The sequence below is a fragment of the Eleutherodactylus coqui genome, chromosome 13, assembly GCF_035609145.1.
Source record: "Eleutherodactylus coqui strain aEleCoq1 chromosome 13, aEleCoq1.hap1, whole genome shotgun sequence".
NCBI lineage: Eukaryota > Metazoa > Chordata > Amphibia > Anura > Eleutherodactylidae > Eleutherodactylus > Eleutherodactylus coqui.
The window spans coordinates 126,897,221-126,920,592 of NC_089849.1; the positions used below are offsets into that span (position 1 = coordinate 126,897,221).

Sequence of the window (23,372 nt, forward strand, 5' to 3'; positions counted from 1 at the left end):
CTCATCTGAGTCATCTGTAAGGACTACCTGTCAAGTGCTCCATTCCTCTGCAGGAAGCTCTGGTCCTCCTTGCTGAACACCTTCGATGATGTGATCAGTGACGATTGTGGCATCCATGGCAAATAAACAAGGGAAACAGGACTCCCTAGATAATCCTTCAGCTCCAGCGTAGTAATCGCCAGGGCTGACAGTTTTAGAAGTACATGGGTATGAGAAAGGGATATCTCTTTGGGCTTACCTTTGTCAGGTCTACGCATGTGCCAGGTGTTTTGTAGCTAAAGTAAAAATAAAAATTGACTTTGGCCATTAAGGCGTTAAACAAAAAATAAGAACTTGAAAACTGGGAAGGTCATTTTTATTTTTACATTTTCTTTAAAGTTAATCTGTCACCAGATTTATGCAGCTCCAACCACAGCAACTGGAACCACGGGCAGCGTGAACAACGGCTGGCATGAACCACGGGCAGCTTGAATCCTGGGCTGCTCAAACCAACGGCAGCGCGAACAACGGCTGGCATGAACCACAGGCAGCGTGAACAACGGCTGGCATGAACCACAGGCAGCGTGAACAACGGCTGGCATGAACCATAGGCAGTGTGAACAACGGCTGGTATGAACCACGGGCAGTGTGAACAACGGCTGGCATGAACCATGGGCAGCGTGAATCCTGGGCTGCTCAAACCAACGGCAGCGCGAACAACGGCTGGCATGAACCACAGGCAGAGTGAACAACGGCTGGCATGAACCATGGGCAGCGTGAACAACGGCTGGCATGAACCACGGGCAGCTTGAATTCTGGGCTGCTCAAACCAACGGCTGTGGTTCGAGCTGTCCATGTTTCGAGCTGCCTGTGGTTCATGCTGGCTGTGGTTAGAGCTGTCCATGGTTCATGCTGGCTGTGGTTCGAGTTGTCCATGTTTCAAGCTGCCCATGGTTTGTGCTGGCTGTGGTTCGAGCTGCCCATGGTTCATGCAGGCTGTGGTTCGAGCTGTCCATGTTTCGAACTGCCCATGGTTTATGCTGGCTGTGCTTCGAGCTGTCCATGTTTCGAGCTGCCCGTGGTTCATGCTGGCTGTGGTTCGAGCTGTCCATGTTTCGAACTGCCCATGGTTTATGCTGGCTGTGCTTCGAGCTGTCCATGTTTCGAGCTGCACATGGTTCATGCTGGCTGTGGTTCGAGCTGTCCATGTTTCGAGCTGCCCGTGGTTTATGCTGGCTGTGGTTCGAGCTGTCCATGTTTCGAGCTGCCTGTGGTTCATGCTGGCTGTGGTTCGAGCTGTCCATGGTTCATGCTGGCTGTGGTTCGAGTTGTCCATGTTTCAAGCTGCCCATGGTTTCTGCTGGCTGTGGTTCGAGCTGCCCATGGTTCATGCTGGCTGTGGTTCGAGCTGCCCATGGTTCATGCTGGCTGTGGTTCGTGCTGTCCATGTTTCGAACTGCCCATGGTTTATGCTGGCTGTGGTTCGAGCTGTCCATGTTTCGAGCTGCCTGTGGTTCATGCTGGCTGTGGTTCGAGCTGCCCATGGTTCATGCTGGCTGTGGTTCGAGCTGCCCATGGTTCATGCTGGCTGTGGTTCGAGCTGCCCATGGTTCATGCTGGCTGTGGTTCGAGCTGCCCATGGTTCATGCTGGCTGTGGTTCGAGCAGCATGAATCTAGTTACAGTTTCACTTGAGCCCTTTTATAGAGAGTTTATATGTACTAACTGAGCGTGATTTCCTTGTAATCTTGTATGTCTACGTCTTTGTAAAGTGGTGTTTTAAGGTTTGCATCTGCTTTCAAAAATTATATAAAAATGTAAGAATTTATCTAAAAAAACCAAAATGTAATGTTAAAAAAAGAGGAGGTCACATACATGCGGCTTCACGTGATTATCTTCTAAAAGGTATCTTGAATGAAGGCTGCTGAATGCAAATCCAAAGCTGATTTTCCTCTATTTTCATTTATGGGAGGCCAGCATTAAACATGGCCAGCTGACCTACTAATACATTTAATCTACAAGAGTGGACTGGATAAAGGGGATCTCCGACCACCTTCTGGATCAGAGTGGTCATGTGATGAGAAAAGCCTGATGACCCTGCTGTAATAGATTAGTTGATTATAAACTGTTGAGACCTTTATAGTGGAGCAAACTTTATTGTTGTAGCAACTACAAGATTGTGGACAATGGAGCACATAGAGCCCCATAACTGAAATTACACTAGGGCCCCCTGCTGGTGTTAATCATACCATCACACCCCTCCATCTTGAGAAACGTTGCTCTCTAGCGCCTAGCTCTAATCCTTTGTGGGGAGGAGAGTGGCATTGCCCGCTCATGTTTTTGGTAATGTTGCTGACTGTGGGTAAGGGAAGCCATATAGACGTCCGCACAGAGAAGAGAGAGCCGGAGCTAATCCCCATCGGCACACAGGGATGAAACACAGTCCCAACTCTGTGGAGAATGTATGGTGAAGCTGAAGCTAGGATTGTGAAGTGGTTTATCATGCACAGGAGCCCGCAGAGACTGGGGTCTTATGATTTGTTACCCACCTACCGCTGGTTGCTGGCAGTATTCGTGGCACTTTGCACTACTGTAAATATACCTTCAGGGTGGTTGTGGTTATCGCACTGCGCTAATTTGAAATGACACTTATATATGGGGTGTTTTGCCAATCTGCTTCTACATTTTATGAATCCCATTGACATTCAGCAATACTGGCTACGCAGAAACACATCTAGTCGGCTTTTATGTGAATTCCTGCTTATCCCAGGCATGCTTAAGTTCACTGAATGTTGATTTTGGTTCTGGTGCCCCCTCCTCCACGGGTCCTGATTCCGGTAGCTACACTTCTGCTCTATTATATACTTTCATTTTGAATCTTGCTTATCTGCGCTTATGTAAGGGGGTTGGCGTTACCTTTGTCTGCCCATTGTTTCCCTGATTTTATAATGTTTGCTATTCTATAAGCCATGGCTACTTTAAGAGGAGGGATGATTGCTGTAGGCGCGAACTGGATGGTCACATGCTTCCTGTGTTCAGAGGAGCCCATAGTCCCATAGGTCGTAGTTGTCTGAGAGAGGTAGAGAGACTAGCGAGATGATATCCTGACTCTAGGCCTGGATGGGGTGTTCCATTAGCCTTTGTAGTACCATCCCCTGAGGGACACACCACCCCCCTCACCGTTCACAACTCTTACAATTGGCATAGTCTTTGGCCCGATGGACACGTGCCCTCTCGAAGGGGCCACCCCACTGATAGAGCCACTAGATGAGGACCTTGTAAGGGACTTTGTACAAGCTTACTACAAGGAAAGGAAGGAATGGTTCATACAGACTGTTAATGAACCATAATTGCCCTCTGCAAGAGAGATCACTCTGACACTCAGGCATGGAACAGAAACTTGAATTTATGGGTAGCCATGGGTTCATTTAGGACACTGTTATGGAAGACGAGCTTTTCATCTACAGGGATTCTTTCTGTTGAGCAGAACACCATCCAGAACTATGAAACCTTCTGAAAGATGAATTTTTCTACTATATCTGTGTTTTAGGTCCTAGAGGGTACTAGGCCACGGCCGCAACTAAGCCTTTTGAAGAGAGGCTCTAGCTGGACTGGTTGGCTTCAGAACATATTTTTGGAATTGATTTGGATGTTATTGCCCATATGGATGTACCCATAGCATCAGCCAACAGCGTACCCCAGATGGTGCTCCCTGCTAGGCCTCAGATGCCTCTCACGATGGCAGCCCCTAAAAGTGTATCTACCGACACTGCAAATCTGGCTATAGAGACTCAGGACATGCTGTCTGCATGCGGTGGCACTGTTACAATTGCACACAATGGTGCCCAGTCCTTCCTCATTTATAGTCCTATTGTGGTGTTGTCTGGAGGAGAAAGCTGTACAAAATAACTGTGTTCTGGTGAAATGATCGGGTTTTGATTTCATTGCATTGTTGTATGCTGTGATATGTTGAAAAAGAAATTTGTATATTGTTGTTGCTGACCAGAGGACTGGCTAGTGTAAAGCAGGGGGGAATGTAAGGGGTTTGGCGGTACCTTTGTCTACCTCTTGTTTTCCCTGACTTCATTGTTGAATTTTACTGTTACTAAGCCATGGTTACTTTAGGAGGAGGGTGGTGGCTGGAGACACAAACTGGAGGGTCACGTGCTTCCTGTGTTCAGAGGAGCCCTGAGAGAAGTGAAAGAGGGCAGGTTTACTTTTCCTCCTGTGGGGGATTGGATATTAATTTGGCGCCTCTGCCTACTCCATAATTGCCAGAGAAATATTATTCCAGAGGCCACTGGTTTATGCATCTTCAGCATCTGTCCTGGTGAGTACATCTGGAAGGGAAAAAAAAGATCCACACATGCGCCAACAGTCCGGAGCTGGTAGCTATGACTCCTCTCCATCTACAGCCCCATCTTAGGTAAATTTAAAGTTGGACTTTGCTATTCTTGATATACTGGGAATGAAACCGCGCCTTGGGATTCACAGTAATGTACTGGCAGAGTGATAAGAGGTAAGACTTCAATGCCTAACGTTGACCTGTTTACTGTTTTGAAATTGCGTTTAATCTCTGTACCATAGAGCAGCGAAATTAGTCACTGTTTTAATATAAGAGTTACAGTTTTGAGCATGGAACCTATGTGTCCACCACCCTCACTGTCCACAACTCTTGCATTTAGCTACAAATCAGTAATCTCTTTGTTTATCTTGCTGTTGTATCATGTAAATCCTATAAAAATAGAGGTATAGCATATGCATAGGCTAAGTAGAAATATCAAACACATTATTGAAAGTTCATATAGGTCATAAAAGATGTCACGGCTCATGGCTGCCAACTTACCTCTTTTTGTGGTCGCAGCACATGTTCTATCCCTGCCACCCTGTTCTGGCATCTTCCCAGCCTCTCTCGGTGGCCCTGAGGGCACTCATGTACACATGCCTGTGCTCTTGAAGGGCCAACACACACCTTGGAAAGTCTTCCCTTGGCACTCATGAGGTTTCCCTAGTTATATCATGCAACTTTCCGCTACTGAGGATGTCTGACTTTGTGGTCTTTTGGTTGAGCATTAGGTGTTATCTAGTGTGTCCTGGTTCTTCTGTTTCTCACTTCAGGGATAGTATTACCACCTAGGTTGAAAGCTGGTTATCTCTTGCTGAGCATAAAAGACACACTGGAGATTTATGGCTCATGGCTAGTGAAGCTGGGAAGCTTTGCCACCTATGAGTAATGGGAGAGGCTAAACTAGGTGAGACCAGTTCCTCTCCAAAAGTTGTGTTTCCTGTGATCCTCAACTATGGTGTTACTCAGTTCTCTTCTGAGACCTACTTGGATTCCGATTTGGCTTGATACTTTATTGATCAGGCACTAGTGACTGAATATATGAATATGTATACATATATATATATACACTACCAGTCGGAAGTTTTAGAAGACTTACATTTTTCCAGTTATTTTTGACATTAACACAGTTCAAGTCTAGCAAATAACATGAAACGGTTCAGAGGTTTAAAAGTAAATTAAAAATATAAAATTATGAAATTGTAACCTGAAACACAACAATATTCTGAATTTATAGTTTTTTTTTTAAATTCTTTATTTTAAGCTTTTAAACATTTTTAAGCTTTTTAACAACCTCTCAGGGGAGCACCAGGGGTCTGAAATGGTGACTAGTCTGTACCAAGACTTCCCCTAAATTCCTGAGTGTACTGGAAATCAAGCCAATGGACCCAGGCAATGTACCACGCATTATAATTGTCATGCAGAGAGGCAGTAAGCTCCTCCGTTAACTGGATTTCCTCTACCTTGTGTACCCAATGTGTCAGGGAGGGTGGATTTCCAAAGAGCCGGTTTGCAGACTTGAGCTGCGTTAATGAGATGCTTAAGTACAGATTTACGATAGGTCCACAGCGGGAGCTCAGAGACGTGCAGAAGAAACACGGCAAGGAAAAAAAGTAATCATAGATGCAAGATTGTACAAATGTTCGTATGAACTGCTCTCCAAAAGCTCTGTACCCGAGGACAGTCCCAAAACACATGCACCGCACCGCAGTGACGGCATGTTGGAAATATGTATTATCTAGTTTGGAGGGCACACAATACCACCTTGAGAGCAACTTATAGCTGGCAGTTGAGGATTTATGCGCAAACACTCATTTGATCAAATAAGGGGGCTTGCAATCTTCAGGAGGCGAGATCAGGAGGGCATAAAGAGTACACCGAGTGTGGTGAGCTGGCCCAAACTCATACAGGTATTTTCAAATGGAGTCAGTGGCTGCCAAAGCCTCTCGCGGGAGGGAGGGTGTCCAAAAAGTGGGCCACTTGATTGGCTCTCCAGAAACCCAGTAAGACACAGTCTGAGATAGATAACAGTTCTGTACAAGAGAGCCAGGCAGACCCAGACAAAACATGAAAAGAGCCACACTAGCCAGAGGTGTGCCAGCTGTGGAAGGGAGCGAGGCAAAGACCTGCGTGGAATTGCAGATTTCCGAGTATTGTAAACAGGAGAAGGTGATACTAATAGAGATGAGCGAGCATACTCGCTAAGGCAAACTACTCGAGTGAGTAGTGCCTTATGCGAGTACCTGCCCGCTCGTCTCAAAAGATTCGGGGGAGAGCGGTGAGTTCCGGGAATGAGCGGGGGGGAAGCAGGGGAGAGAGAGTGAGAGAGACATCTCCCCCCCCCCCCCGTTCCTCACCTCACCTCCCCCCTCCCCCCCCCCCCGCCAGCACCCGAATCGTTTGAGACAAGCGGGCAGGTACTCGCATAAGGCACTACTCGCTCGAGTAGTTTGCCTTAGCGAGTATGCTCACTCATCTCTAGATACTAACTTTTTAGGTGAATTTATGATTTTAACCAAAGGGCTGTATTTAGGGAACCCATCAAGGACCGCAGCTGTGCAGCACAGAAAGCAAATTATGGTTTGAAATTTGCTGCAAACTATTCCTATAGGTGGCACAACTTTTGTAAATTACTTTTCAACCCTGTGATTCTATATAACCAGTGTTGGAACACCCTCTATGGCAGGATTTGGACAGTTTTGCTCTTCAGGACAGAAGACATTACTATTATAATGGCAAGAAAATGGCAATCAACCAAAGAAGACAGAGAATTATAGCCCGTAGAAGTATAGCCCTATCCTACAGAGAAATTGCCAAGAAAACCAAGGAGGCCATCCGTACAGTTTACTATACCATTGTAAGGCACTTGGAATCTGGAGGAAACTCCAACAGAAACAGGTCTGGCAGACCAAAAAACACTACACAAACCATATGACATGTTTTTGAAAGTCAACAATTAGCATAATTGGCGCCTCAAAGCTTAAAATCTTCAAGCACAGCTTAATGCAGCCAAAAATAAACACGTTTCTGTTACAATCGTGTGGGCAACCTAACATGGGAGCCTACAGGATCACATCCTAAAAGGGAAATGTAATGGATGGGATGGACGTACACAGGTAGCACCAGGGTCACACAGGATTCACACAGGTTTCAGGCAACTGACCCTGTACTAAGCGGGAGGATGGCATGGCCCTACCTAAGCGGGGAACATTGCCCCAATAAGGGCAGCCCAACGGTCTTCGGAACTCGGCCCTAGCTGATCCTAGGAGCCACGCCACAGAACAGGAGACATACTCATGCTACAGGACAGAAACAGAACCACAGGATGCACAGAGCCAGAACACACAGCATACAGCAGCCAAAATGCAACTACTAGTAACAGATAAGCTGAATATAAATACCAGGTATTGGTTGACATGTTGTACAAGATGTTGAAAGCTAGCGGGCCACTTCACGGCTCCTGGTTATACCGCTAGTCCCTACACTAACCAGGAGTCCAACAGAATCGGACAGAGTTCACACAGAAAGCTGCAACAGGACAGGACACAAATAACAGGTCACACAGCAAACTGACAAGAAACTGACAGAATTTAAACGTACAAACGGACATGAACCAGCAAGACAGAAATCACTCAGCAAAGCTTGCAACAGGACAGAACAGAGCACTGGACACACAGCGAGCTGCATCAGGAACAGGACAGAGTACAGGGCACACAGCAAGACAGACTCCACTCAGAACTCACATGTACACACACCAAGTCTATGTGTCCTCATACCGGGGGGAATAGACAGTCAGCTACACAAACTGACATAAGGGAGTGTCCAGTTACACCAACTGACACCCAGAGTAAGACATAAGACTTCTGGAGGCTGCACCTGAACAAAGGGAAGGAAAAGGGGGCTGCATGTACTGCAGACTAGGACGACAGGTGTCCAGACAATCTTGGGGAAGCAGAGCCACATAATAGACTTACTTGCAAACACAGATCGGAGTGGGAACAAGCTGAACATGACTAATAACAAGTTACAGGACACAGAACTAACATGAGTACTCACCCTGGGGAACCCAGCCAGAGACTGGCAGGAGCTGGGTTTATATGTGAGCACAGATCCAGGAGATTGGCTAGCAGGAAGTACCACACCCAGCCAGCTCAATTAACCCTTAACCACCTGACTGCGCTGCCAGGAGTACATAGTACAACAGATCCCAGCAGCACACGTAACAGTTTCCATTTCAGCTTTGAAGAGAAGACGTCTATCTGCAGGCCTGACAGGGCGAGTATCAGTAAGAAAGATACTGCTGAGATTGCAAAATAAAAAAAGACCTGCCTGGGCCAACCAGCACCTCAAATGGACTACTGAAGTGAACTGATGAATCAAAATGTTACATCTTTGGTGCATCATGCAGCATTTTTGTACACCATTGAGTAGGTGAAAGAGTGTGCAACACCAACTGTCAAACATGAGAAGGAAGCGTGATGGTCTGGGGCTCATTTGTTAGATCCAGAGGTGGCAACTTGCATAGAGTTACTGACACACTGGACAAAAGGGCATTTTGATATGTCATGTAATACCCTCTGGTGTACGCCTAGTTGGTCAAGGGTTAAGTTTTCAGCAAGACAATGATCCAAATCAGGGTGATGTCAGAACTACTTAAAAAGACAAGAAGAACCCCACTGAGCTGGTTTTGGATGAACTGGACAGAAGGGTGAAGGCAGAACAACCTACAATTGCCGCACATTTGTGGGAACTTCTGCAACAATGTGTGGAAGAAATTTCTGAACAATATCTGAATGTAAATGTAGAAAGATGCCTTGATGGTGTACAGGTGTTATATCAGCTACAAAGGTCTGCTTTGAAGGATCAAACACCTAGATTTAATTTCGTGAAACAAAGTTAATCCATGATTTTTGTTCATCTTGTTTATTTGTTCCATGTTTTCATTCCAAAGTACATTGGAGACATTAAACTCTAAATATTAATAAAAACAGGAAAAATTGAGGTGTTTTAAAACTTTTGACTAGTAGTGTGTATATAAATATTTTTTTATGTCATATTAAAAAATCGGGGAAAGATGAGCCATTTCAGCTTTGTTTCCACCTTCAGTGCGCCCCATTATCTGTACAAATCCATGGAAAAACAAACTAAAAGAATTACGGGTGGAAAAATAAAAATAGCAAAACTAAAATAATGTTGTTGCACAAGTGTGAACAGTGAACACCCTCTGATATTTGGGGGTGTGGTTGTGTTCAGAATCAGCCAATCACATGTAAGCTCATGATAAACAGTAGTCAGCACTCCACTGCCATTCTTTCCAGGAATTCTGATTTCCCCCATATAAGGTTGGGCTCTTCTAGGAGGATTTTCCTGACATTTTCTTAGTTGGCCCTTAAAGAGCTAACAACAAATCAAAGGGATCAGACTGTTGGAATCAGTTAGGAGAAGGGGACTAAAGCATCTCCAAGGCATTACATATATGAGTACCATGGAACACAGTGAGGACTTCATCAAGAATTTGATTAAATTTGGCACAACAGTGACATCACCAAGAAGTGGACGTCCCTGGAGGATTGATGAAGAGATCAAAACAAAAGAGGCCGACAGCAACATTTCGACTTTCTAAAAGTGTAGCTCCCACCCCCCTATCTCGTTCCAATCAACAAAAAAAAACATCTGTGCACAATTTTAGCTCAATCGGAGAACTGCGAGGCGACCCTCATCCACCATGAATTTTGGAAATTTTCGCCTGGGAATTCATTTTTTTCAGATAAATTTTTTTTCCTTATTTTATTTATAATCACTTGTAAGTAGAGATGAGCGAGCACCAAAATGCTCGAGTGCTCGTTACTCGAGTCGAACTTTCAGTGATGCTCAAGAGTTCGTTTCGAGTAACGAACCCCATTGAAGTCAATGGGCGACTTGAGCATTTTTGTATATGACTGGTGCTCCGCTAAGGTTTTCATTTGTGAAAATCTTAGCAAATCACCAAAGTCATGTAAAAAACACAGAAATGGATAGGGCAGGCGAGGAGCAACATGCAGGGCTGCATTTCGGGCTCCGAGGTCTCACTATTAAGCCACAATAGTGGCAAGAGTGGGCCCCCCCCCCCCCGCACTGTCAGCATAAAGATCGTTCTCCTCTGCCACAGCTGTAACAGCTGTGGCAGAGAAGAATGATGTTAGCCCATTGAATTCAATGGAGCTGGCAATACAGCCGGCTCCATTGAAAGCAATGGGCTGCCAGCGAGCGCGGGATTAATTTTCGGGAAGGGCTTAAAAATATAAGCCCTTCCCTGAAAATCATCCAAAACTGTGTAAAAAGTAAAAATAAATATATACTCATCTTGTTACAGCAGACGGAGTTCAGCCGAGGCCAGCCGGCAGTTCTCCTGAACTGCTGTAAGTAGTATTCAGCAGCGGGGATTTAAAATCCCCGCCTGCTGAATGAGCTGCCTCTGATTGGTCACAGCCTCACCAACAGAGGCAGCTCTCACTCACCTATTCATGAATTCATGAATTGGTGAGGCTGTGACCAATCAGAGGCAGCTCATTCAGGAGGCGGGGATTTTAAATCCCCGGCTGCTGAATACTACTCACAGCAGTTCAGGAGAACTGCCGGCCGGCCGTGGCTGAACTCCGTCTGCCGGGACCAGGTGAGTATATATTTATTTTTACTTTTTACACAGTTTTGGATGATTTTCAGGGAAGGGCTTATATTTTTAAGCCCTTCCCGAAAATTCATCCCACGCTAGCCGGCAGCCCATTGCTTTCAATGGAGCCGGCTGTATTGGTCAGTGCTCATTTAATCGAGACGAGTACCGCGTGGTGCTCGTCTCGAGTAACGAGCATCTCGAGCACCCTAATACTCGAACGAGCATCAAGCTCAGACGAGTATGCTCGCTCATCTCTACTTGTAAGCCCTAATAATGGAAATTAATGTGAGCTTTCATTCATTTAATTAGCATTGCTAAGAGCAGCCGGCGCTACAACTGATTTAACATACAATTATGTGATTTGCACATCGCACGATTCCGCCGCATGCAGTATATTCCCTGCGATAAAAGTAACATCGCTATTACCGGCGTTATCACATTTACCAAGGCCCCCTATGTATAACGCTGGGCACCTTGGGTCTTCGTTATACATGGAGAACGTTATCAGGCTTCATCACTGCACTTAATGAGGTAAAGCTCAAGAGGTGGCAGGAGCGGCGCTGTCCAACATTTTGTTTTACAGATCGCTGCCGGAGACCATAAAGAATACCCGACTGCCACTAAATCCTCTCTTGGGAAACAATAACGTTCAATGTTTTTTTAAAATGGTTTCTATTAGACCGTTCTGGCGCATCCAGATGATATTTCATGAATGTGTGGGAGGGTCCAGCGGACGGCGCGCCCATTCTCAGGATTGGTGAGGGAGCCAAGCGGTCACATCTTCACCATTAATTGTCTATTGCAGATAAGTACAGGTATTAGGGCTCATGGCCACGGATCGAGTGGGATACACCCGCGATTTTATGGCGCAGGGAATCCTGCGGGGATAAACAAAAAGGTCCCCGCTAGCGATCGCAGATAAATGTGCTTTTTACTGCGTTTTTCTGCAGTCTCCATTAATACTATATTAATGGAGACCTCCCACCGCGGAAGTATTGCGGTAAAATAGAACATGCCGCAATTTTTTTCCCGTGGCATAAATCCGTGACAGAATCCCGCATGTGAGGACTGACCCATTGGGTTCAATAGAACCTAATAGCTGTGTTACTTCACCGCAGATTTATACTGTGGGGAACGCGGCATAAAGCCGTCCGTGGGCATTAGGCCTTAGTCTTTCCCCCAAAAATAGAAATACTTCATTATTGAAGCCACTGATTGTATCTATTTACCTATTTTCAGCAAAGTATGTTTGTAAATAGGGATGAGCGAGTATACTCGCTAAGGCACTACTCGCTCGAGTAATGTCCCTTAGACGAGTATCTCCCTGCTCGTCCATAAAGATTCGGGGGCCGCCGCGGAGCGGGGAGCAGCGGGGAGCAGGGGAGAACGGGGACGGGAGAGAGAGATCTCCCCTCCGTTCCTGCCCGCTCTCCCCCGCAGCTCCCCGCACCGGCCCCCGAATCTTCAGGGACGAGCAGGGACATACTCGTCTAAAGCACATTACTCGAGCGAGTAGTGCCTTAGCGAGTATACTCGCTCATCCCTATTTGTAAGCAATCACTGGGGTCTCCGGATGCGCCCGCATAACATTCTGTAAGAAGAAATAAGACAATGGTGGAGATGGGGAAGAGTGCAGCGCTTCTGGACAGAATGAATCATTGCATCATGCGTATTCGATGTTCCAACGTCAAGGCGTTCGAGGGTCGCCCAGCAGTTGTCTGATTGAGCTGAAGTTTTGCACAGCCTGATTTTAGGTCATTGGAACAGGATTAGGGGGTGAGAGCAGCAAAAGTTTAGCTTTCAGAAAATGACCTATAGCTAAGGGCCCCCCTAGTGTACACTGTACCTGAAACAACGGCCATGATTGTGTATCTGAGGACAACCTAGAATGCCCGTCCCTCCGGGGGTCCTCTCCTCCAGCTGCGGCCGGCTTCTACTTTGTAAAAAGAAAGACCGATTCCCGCTTTCTTGTATTGATTACCAGGGTCTTAATGCCGCCACTATCGAGAACAAGTACGCCTGATCACTGAACTCTCCCACAAGCTATGAGGAGCAAACATGTTAATTAAGATGGATTTATATATAATCTAATCTGAATCTGTGGAGGAATTGAGTGCAAGACTGCGTTTACCCCCCCCCCCCCCCCGCCCCCCATGACGCCACTACAACTACTTCATCGTGTAGGTACAGAGGGCACCAGAGCCGAGCTCAATACGTAAATCATATCACCAGGACTAAGCTCAAGATAGAGTCGGGTTAATTGCTGGTGTATAAATCTGTACCATATGAACATAAAACTCCCAGTATTTACCTCAGAAAAGGTAAGTATGCGCTGAGAGTTGTTGTTTCATAAACCATAATGCTAAGTCGTATGGTCACTGCTGACCACATAGTGACTACAGAACTCATCAGACCCGCTCAGTGGCAGAACAAACATTAACATTTAGTGACTTACAGGCGACGTCACCGCTACTTGCAGTTCTTCATCTGTCCAGAGCAGACCACCATAACGACTAGAGATGAGCGAGCGTACTCGTCCGAGCTTGATGCTCGTTCGAGTATTAGGGTGTTCGAGATGCTCGTTATTCGAGACGAGCACCACGCGGCACTCGACTCCATTACATTTCCTTCCCTGAGAAATTTGCGTGCTTTTCTGGCCAATAGAAACACAGGGAAGGCATTACAACTTCCTCCTGTGATGTTCCAGCCCTATCCCACCCCCGTGCAGTGAGTGGCTGGGGAGATCAAGTGACCCCCGAGTATTTAAATCTGCCCCGCCCGCGGCTCGCCACAGATGCACGCTGAGAGACATTAGGGAAAGTGCCGTCTTGCTGTAGCTGCTATAGGGAGAGTGTTAGGCTGTTATCTTCGTCTTCAAGAACCCCAACGGTCCTTCTTAGGGCCACATCTGACCGTGTGCAGTACTGCTGAGGCTGCTTTTAGCAGTGTTGCTCAATTTTTTTTTCTTCTGTATATCGGGCGTGCAGACCATAGCGTCCTCAGTCTGCAGTCATTGTACATAGTATAGGGGCAGTACTGGTGAGGCAGGGACAGTGGTACAGGGAAAGAGGTATACTGGCTATATAGGCAGTGGGCTTTTTCAAAAAAATTGGGAAAAAATACTATATTTGGGCTGCCTGTGACCGTCTTCAGTTTACTGCGTGTCTGCTAGGGGTAGTAGTCGCTAATTAATACCCAGCCTTGGGCATAATTTTTTCTGCCTGCGCTGTGCTTTCAATAACCACAGTCATCCTCCAACAGGGAAATCCATATACAGGCTATATCACAGACAGTGGGCTTTTTCCCAAAAAGTGGAAAAAAATACTATATTTGGCCTGCCTGTGACCGTCTTCAGTTTACGGCGTGTCTGCTGGGGGTAGTAGTCACTGATTAATACCCAGCCTTGCGCATAATTTTTTCTGGCTGCACTGTGCTTTCAGTAACCACAGTCATCCTCCAGCAGTGAAATCCATATACAGGCTATATCACAGGCAGTGGGCTTTTTCCCAAAAAGTGGAAAAAAATACTATATTTGGCCTGCCTGTGACCGTCTTCAGTTTACGGCATGTCTGCTGGGGGTAGTAGTCACTGATTAATACCCAGCCTTGCGCATAATTGTTTCCTGGCTCTGCTGTGTCTGTTACATGATCGCCGTCATCCCGCCAGAGGGAAAGAGTATACATATATACGCTGCATACGGTGTCTGCCTGGTTTTTCACCTCACCATTTTAAAAAATTGAAGCAAAATACTTAAGGCCTACCACTGGCCTTTGGCCACTTGACTGCTTCTGCACTGTGAAATCCACTAGCTCAGTGATACGCACCTAGGTCTCACTACAGGCTTGCGCATAATTGTTTCCTGGCTCTGCTCTGCGTTCCGTAAGCAAAGTCAGCCTCCAACCACAGGCCAATAAGCGGCACATTTAATTACAACGTTCTGTTTCTGCTCTACTCGTAATACACCATGCTGAGGGGTAGGGGTAGGCCTAGAGGACGTGGCCGTGGGCGAGGACGCGGAGGTCCAAGTAAGGGTGTGGGCACATGCCGAGCTCCTGGTCCAGGTGTATCGCAGCCGACTGCTGCGGGATTAGGAGAGAGGCAAGTTTCTGGGGTCCCCAGATTCATCTCACAATTAATGGGTCCACGCGGTAGACCTTTATTAGAAACTGAGCAGTGTGAGCAGGTCCTGTCGTGGATGGCAGAAAGTGCATCCAGCAATCTATCGACTACCCAGAGTTCTACGCCGTCCACAGCTGCAACTCTGAATCCTCTGGCTGCTGCTCCTTCCTCCCAGCCTCCTCACTCCATGAAAATGACACATTCTGAGGAGCAGGCAGACTCCCAGGAACTGTTCTCGGGCCCCTGCCCAGATTGGGCAGCAATCGTTCCTCTCCCACCGGAGGAGTTTGTCGTGACCGATGCCCAACCTTTGGAAAGTTCCCGGGGTCCGGGGGATGAGGCTGGGGACTTCGGCAACTGTCTCAAGAGCTTTCAGTGGGTGAGGAGGACAATGACGATGAGACACAGTTGTCTATCAGTGAGGTAGTAGTAAGGGCAGTAAGTCCAAGGGAGGAGCGCACAGAGGATTCGGAGGAAGAGCAGCTGGACGATGAGGTGACTGACCCCACCTGGTTTGCTACGCCTACTGAGGACAGGTCTTCAGAGGGGGAGGCAAGTGCAGCAGCAGGGCAGGTTGGTAGAGGCAGGGCCAGACCGAATAATCCACCAACTGTTTCCCAAAGCGCCCCCTCGCGCCATGCCACCCTGCAAAGGCCGAGGTGCTCAAAGGTCTGGCAGTTTTTCACTGAGAGTGCAGACGACCGACGAACTGTCGTGTGCAAGGTTTGTCGCGCCAAGATCAGCCGGGGAGCCACCACCAGCATGCGCAGGCATATGATGGCCAAGCACCCCACAAGGTGGGACGAAGGCCGTTCACCGCCTCCGGTTTGCACCACTGCCTCTCCCCCTGTGCCCCAACCTGCCACTGAGATCCAACCCTCCTCTCAGGACACAGGCACGACCGTCTCCCGGCCTGCACCCACACGCTCACCTCCGCTGTCCTCGGCCCCATCCAGCAATGTCTCTCAGCGCAGCGTCCAGCCGTCGCTAGCGCAACTGTTTGAGCGCAAGCGCAAGTACGCCGCCACGCACCCGCACGCTCAAGCGTTAAACGTGCACATAGCCAAATTTTTCAGCCTGGAGATGCTGCCGTATAGGCTTGTGGAAACGGAGGCTTTCAAAAACATGATGGCGGCGGCGGCCCCGCGCTACTCGGTTCCCAGTCGCCACTACTTTTCCCGATGTGCCGTCCCAGCCCTGCACGACCACGTCTCCCGCAACATTGTACGCGCCCTCACCAACGCGGTTACTGCCAAGGTCCACTTAACAACGGACACGTGGACAAGCACAGGCGGGCAGGGCCACTATATCTCCCTGACGGCACATTGGGTGAATTTAGTGGAGGCTGGGACAGAGTCAGAGCCTGGGACCGCTCACGTCCTACCCATCCCCAGAATTGCGGGCCCCAGCTCGTTGGTGGTATTTGCGGTGGTGTATGCTTCCTCCACTAAACCACCCTCCTCCTCCTCCTACGCAACCTATGTCTCGCAATCAAGATGTGTCAGCAGCAGCACGTCGCCACCAGTCGGTGTCGCGCGGCGTGGCAGCACAGCGGTGGGCAAGCGTCAGCAGGCCGTGCTGAAACTACTCAGCTTAGGAGAGAAGAGGCACACGGCCCACGAACTGCTGCAGGGTCTGACAGAGCAGACCGACCGCTGGCTTTCGCCGCTGAGCCTCCAACCGGGCATGGTCGTGTGTGACAACGGCCGTAACCTGGTGGCAGCTCTGCAGCTCGGCAGCCTCACGCACATGCCATGCCTGGCCCACGTCTTTAATTTGGTGGTTCAACGGTTTCTGAAATGCTACCCACGCTTGTCAGACCTGCTTGGAAAGGTGCGCCGGCTCAGCGCACATTTTCGCAAGTCCAACACGGACGCTGCCACCCTGCGGACCCTGCAACATCGGTTTAATCTGCCAGTGCACTGACTGTTGTGCGACGTGCCCACACGGTGGAACTCTACGCTCCACATGTTGGCCAGGCTCTATGAGCAGCGTAGAGCTATAGTCAAATACCAACTCCAACATGGGCGGCGTAATGGGAGTCAGCCTCCTCAATTATTTACAGAAGAGTGGGCCTGGTTGGCAGACATCTGCCAGGTCCTTGGAAACTTTGAGGAGTCTACCCAGATGGTGAGCGGCGATGCTGCAATCATTAGCGTCACCATTCCTCTGCTATGCCTCTTGAGAAGTTCCCTCCAAAGTATAAAGGCAGATGCTTTGCGCTCGGAAACGGAGGCGGGGGAAGACAGTATATCGCTGGATAGTCAGAGCACCCTCATGTCTATATCTCAGCGCGTTTTGGAGGAGGAGGGGGAGGAGCATGAGGAGGAGGGGGAAGAGACAGCTTGGCCCACTGCTGAGGGTACCCATGCTGCTTGCCTGTCATCCTTTCAGCGTGTATGGCCTGAGGAGGAGGAGGATCCTGAAAGTGATCTTCCTAGTGAGGACAGCCATGTGTTGCGTACAGGTACCCTGGCACACATGGCTGACTTCATGTTAGGATGCCTTTCTCGTGACCCTCACGTTACACGCATTCTGGCCACTACGGATTACTGGGTGTACACACTGCTCGACCCACGGTATAAGGAGAACCTTTCCACTCTCATACCCGAAGAGGAAAGGGGTTCGAGAGTGATGCTATACCACAGGACCCTGGTGGACAAACTGATGGTAAAATTCCCATCCGACAGTGCTAGTGGCAGAAGGCGCAGTTCCGAGGGCCAGGTAGCAGGGGAGGCGCGGAGATCAGGCAGCATGTACAGCGCAGGCAGGGGAACACTCTCCAAGGCCTTTGCCAGCTTTATGGCTCCCCAGCAAGACTGTCTCACCGCTCCCCAGTCAAGGCTGAGTCGGCGGGAGCACTGTAAAAGGATGGTGAGGGAGTACGTAGCCGATCGCACGACGGCCCCCCGTGATGCCTCTGCTCCGTACAACTACTGGGTGTCGAAGCTGGACACGTGGCCTGAACTCGCGCTGTATGTCCTGGAGGTGCTTGCTTGCCCTGCGGCTAGCGTCTTGTCAGAGAGGGTGTTTAGTGCGGCTGGGGGAATCATCACGGATAAGCGTACCCGCCTGTCAACTGACAGTGCCGACAGGCTTACACTCATAAAGATGAACAAAGCCTGGATTTCCCCAGACTTCTCTTCTCCACCAGCGGACAGCAGCGGTACCTAAACAATACGTAGGCTGCACCCGCGGATGGCAGCATAGTTCTCTATCACCATAAAAAACGGGGACCTTTTAGCTTCATCAATCTGTGTATTATATTCATCCTCCTCCTCCTGCTCCTCCTCCTGAAACCTCACGTAATCACGCCGAATGGGCAATTTTTCTTAGGCCCACAAGGCTCAGTCATATTACTTTTGTAAACAATGTTTATACATTTCAATTCTCATTAAAGCGTTGAAACTTTCACCTGAACCAATTTTTATTTTAACTGGGCTGCCTCCAGGCCTAGTTACAAATTAAGCCACATTAACCAAAGCGATTAATGGGTTTCACCTGCCCTCTTGGTTGGGCATGGGCAATTTTTCTGAGGTACATTAGTACTGTTGGTACACCAATTTTTTTGGGCCCTCGCCTACAGTGTAATCCTAATAATTTTTATGGGCTTCGCCTGCACTCATGCTACAGCAAGGTATGTGGGGTTGGCCTACACTTTTGCTACATAAATGTAACTGGGGCCTTGTCTATACTGCAACTACTGAAATGTGAAAGAGACTGTTATCTCCCTAAACTGCTGCAACGGGAATGTTACTGTGGCCTGTCTAGACTGCTACTACTACTGAAATAGAACTAAGACTGTGCTCCCCCTATACTGCTGCTTCGGAATTCTTACTGGGGCCTGTCTTGAGTGCTACTATTACTGAAATGGAACTAAGACTGTGCTCCCCCTATACTGCTGCTTCGGAATTGTTACTGGGGCCTGTCTAGACTTCTACCGTACTATTACTGAAATGGAACTAAGACTGTGCTCCCCCTATACTGCTGTTTTGGAATTGTTACTGGGGCCTGTCTTGAGTGCTACTATTACTGAAATGGAACTAATACTGTGCTCCCCCTATACTGCTGCTAGTGATATGTTAATGGGGCCTGTCTGGACTGCTACTACTACTGAAATGGAACTAATACTGTGCTCCCCCTATACTGCTGCTAGTGATATGTTACTGGGGCCTGTCCCTAATGCTACCGCTGAAATGTTACTAATTCTTGGCTCTACCTATACCGCTGCTAATGCTATGTCACTGCAGTGTGGAAATGGAGGCTTCCCAAAGACATGATGGCGGCGAGGCCATTTCCCACCAACGCGGTTACTGTTAAGGTGCATATAACCACGGACACGTAGTGCCTCAAAAATATCCCCCTCCTCCTCCAACAATGAAAACATTCTTGGCAAATACCTTTGCATTGGTCCGTCTGGTGGCAGTCCAAGAATTTCACCTTTACGGACAGAACAAGAGAGCCCCCCCACCATCCCCCCGCCACGGCCCACTTAATCCTGGCCACATTCAAAAAACCAACTAAATAAAACCGCGCTACTAGGTCTGCAGTCGCCACCACATTCCTACCAACGCGGTTACTGTTAAGGTACATATTACCAGTCTGACTGGGGCATGCACTGTGGGCCGAAGCCCACCTGTATTGTATGTGACGTTGGCTCTGCTGAGCAGGGCACTGCAATGGGATACGTTTATGTACCGCCGATGGGTTCCAGGGAGCCACCCATGCTGTGGGTCCACAGGGACTTCACATTAGGGATTTGTACCTGCCAGTGTCTATGTATTAAAAACCCCGGTCAGACTGGGGCATGCAGTGGGCCGAAGCCCACCTGCATTTAATCTGACGTTACCTCAGCTGTGCTGGGCACTGCAATGGGATTTGTTTATGTATTGCCGGTGGGTTCCAGGGAGCCACCCATGCTTTGGGTGCACACGGACTTCACATTAGGGAGTTGTACCTGCCTGTGTCTACTTATAAAAAAACCCCATTCTGACTGGGGCATGCATTGTGGGCCGAAGCCCAGCTGTATTTAATCTGACGTTAGCTCTACTATCCGGGGCACTGCATTGGGACAAACTACAGGAGCAATACAGCGCTAATGAGACGTGCACAGCTACGCTAGCATTGGAGTCCGCTGTAGACACGCGATTGCTGAGGGTTTGTGCAGAGGCCTATGTCCTGGGTGCAATGAAAGTCCGCTTCCTGCCTAGGATTGCTGAATCTGTGGGCCGAGGCCTATGTCGTGGGCGCGGTGCAAGTCTGCCATGTTTGGCCGCTCAGATCAATTTTTTGTTCATGTCTTGGGTTTCCTAGGACCCACCTATGCTGTTGGTGCAAACTTAGTTCCCATTGCGGTGTTTGACCTGTCTGGCACAAAGACACTGACTGACTTGGGTAGGGGGCAGAGCGCTGACGGCTTTCCCCTTGCAGTGTGGATTGAGCTATGCGACACCTTGACAGAATGAATACTGTGTGGCACATGGATTCCCCATTGCTATGCCCACGTTTGCAGCTCCTGACGGAGGTGGCACAGGATTGGAGTTCTCATTGCTTCTGTACAGCATTGTGGGCTATCGCCCCGCCCCTTTTAAAGAGGGTCGCTGCCTTGCCCTGCCAACCCTCTGCAGTGTGTGCCTCCAGTTCCTCCTCATGGCAGACGCACTTATAAATAGACATGAGGGTGGTGTGGCTATGAGGGCAGCTGAAGGCTGCGCAGAGACACTTTGGTGTGCGCTGTGGACACTGGGTTGTGCGGGGGGGGGGGGGGGGGGTTGGGCAGCATGTAACCCAGGAGAAGTGGCAGCGGAGTGTCATGCAGGCAGTGATTGTGCTTTGTTGGAGGTAGTGTGGTGCTTAGCTAAGGTATGCATTGTTAATGAGGGTTTGTCCGAAGTAAAAATTGTTGGGGGGGGGGGGGCCCACTCTTGCCACTATTGTGGCTTAATAGTGGAGCCTGGGAACTTGAGATGCAGCCCAACATGTAGCCCCTCGCCTGCCCTATCCGTTTCTGTGTCGTTCCCATCACTTTCTTGAATTGCCCAGATTTTCACAAATGGAAACCTTAGCGAGCATCGGCGATATACAAAAATGCTCGGGTCGCCCATTTACTTCAATGGGGTTCGTTACTCGAAACGAACCCTCGAGCATCGTGGGAAGTTCGACTCGAGTAACGAGCACCTGAGCATTTAGGTGCTCGCTCATCTCTAATAACGACTTCTCCTGATTGTGACATGTGTCTGCTGTTTGCCACATACAAATTCAGCCCACATTGCACTCCCTATTAAAATATGCCCCTGATTAATATATGCTCCACACTGTGCACCATATTTAAAATAAGCTGCACAATGGGTCCCCTGATTAAAATATAACCTATGCTGTGTCCCTGTATTTAAAATATGCCTCATGGAGTGCCCCTTTATCACTTCAGGAACAGAGGGGTTTTTTTTTGGGGGGGGGGGGGCGGAGTTGTCTCCACCTTCCAAAAGCCATAACTTTTTTATTTTTCCATTGACATAGGCTTAATTTTTTTCAGGATGATGTACCATATAGTGTACAGGAAAGCAGAGAAATGAAAAAAAAAATTGGCAGTTGCATCTTTGTTGTAGGGGGAGGGGAGGGGGTTTACAGTGTTCACAGTGCAGTAAAAATGATAGATGAACTCTGTTCTATTGGTTAGTACAATTACGGTAGTGCCAAAATTATTTAGTTTTTAAATGTTTTTTCTGCTTTTGGAAAGTAAATAAAATTGTTTCTTAGGGTGCCTACCCACTGGCGATTTTTTTTTTCCTGTGATGTTTTGCGTTTTTTCTCAGGAGCAATTAGTATAGAATGTGTTCTTGCCCATCTGAGGTTTTTTTTCCGTTTCGTGGGGTTTTTTCACATAGGAACTGTCAGTTGCATATGTCTCCTTAGTTTTCTCTTAATGCACCCATGATTGTCAATGGAGGGCTGCAAAAAACGCCACGAAAAACGCCGCGTTTTTCACTCGCGAAAATCGGCAACGCAAGTGGGTAGGCGCCCTTAGACAGAAGTTGCTTTCCATCACCGTTTTCAAAAAAACCCAGACCTTTTTAATTTTCTGTGTTGATTGGGTGGTGTGAGGGCTCGTTTCCTGTGGGGTGAGCCGTAGTTTGCATTAGTACCATTTTGGGAAACATATGCCTTTTTAATCACATTTTATTCTAATTTTTTGGGAGACTGGATAACAAAAAGCAAACCCAATTCTGACATTGCATACTGAAGTATTGCAGTATAAAACACTTTTTATTGTTGTCTATGAAGTCCTGCCATGGGTAGGGTTGGTAGGCAAATAAGAGTCTTGCAACACCCCAGGGGGATGACCCCAGACACTTGACGTATGTGAGGAGCTGGGACGGTTAAGTGTTGGCTTGTGATGGCGGCACTTACCGGCTCCTGTCCCGGAGGGATGACACGTAGCCAAGGCCAGAGCAGGATTGCAGAGCACCTTTGACACCCCTAGGAAGTGGTAGTAGTTGTCATGGGTGACGCCACCGTTCCCACACATGCGGCGGAGAAATAACACAGAGACTTGTGTGTAGTACCTTGTGTCCCCAGGAACGGTTAGGGTTCGGTATAACTTTACTTAGAGGTATAACTTTCATAAACAGGTATTCAAGGCAGTTCTGTTACTCATAGTTGGTGGCATGAATACAGCCATGTATAAACAAAATGCTAAAAATGGCGATACAAGTGATGAAACTTTTAGGGAAACTACATAATACTAATCTTTATTTGTATGGCGCCAACATATCCCGCAGCGCTTACATAGACGGGGGATACAGAAAGACAAAAGTACAAACATTACAGAACCCCAGTTATATAGTAATCAGCTGATGGAAACAATAGGGGTGGGGGTCCTGCTCCAACGAGCTTACATACTACAGGTAATGGGGGGATACAGAAGGTAAAGGGCTGGAGATGTGCGCGGTATGGGGGGTGGAGATGTGCCCGGTATGGAGAGGTGGAGATGTGCCCGGTATGGCGGGGTGGATATGTGCGCGGTATGGTAAGGTGGAGATGTGCGCGGTATGGTGGGCTGGAGATGTGCACGGTATGATGAGGTGGAGATGGGCACGGTATAGTGGGGCGGAGATGGGCACGGTATGGCGGGGTGGAGATGTGCACGGTATGGCAGGGTGGAGATGTGCATCGTATGGTGGGCTGGAGATGTGCACGGTATGGCGGGGTGGAGATGTGCACGGTATGGCGGGGTGGAGATGGGCACGGTATGGTGGGCTGGAGATGTGCACGGTATGGC

The 23,372-nt window shown here is 48.3% G+C and overlaps 1 protein-coding gene across 3 annotated transcripts in view; it reads left to right on the forward strand.

Annotated features, from left to right (window-relative positions):
• STX3 (syntaxin 3) overlaps positions 1 to 23,372 on the forward strand; it is a 91,445-nt gene that overhangs the window by 1,290 nt on the left and 66,783 nt on the right. The gene's annotated exons all lie outside the window — the stretch shown is intronic.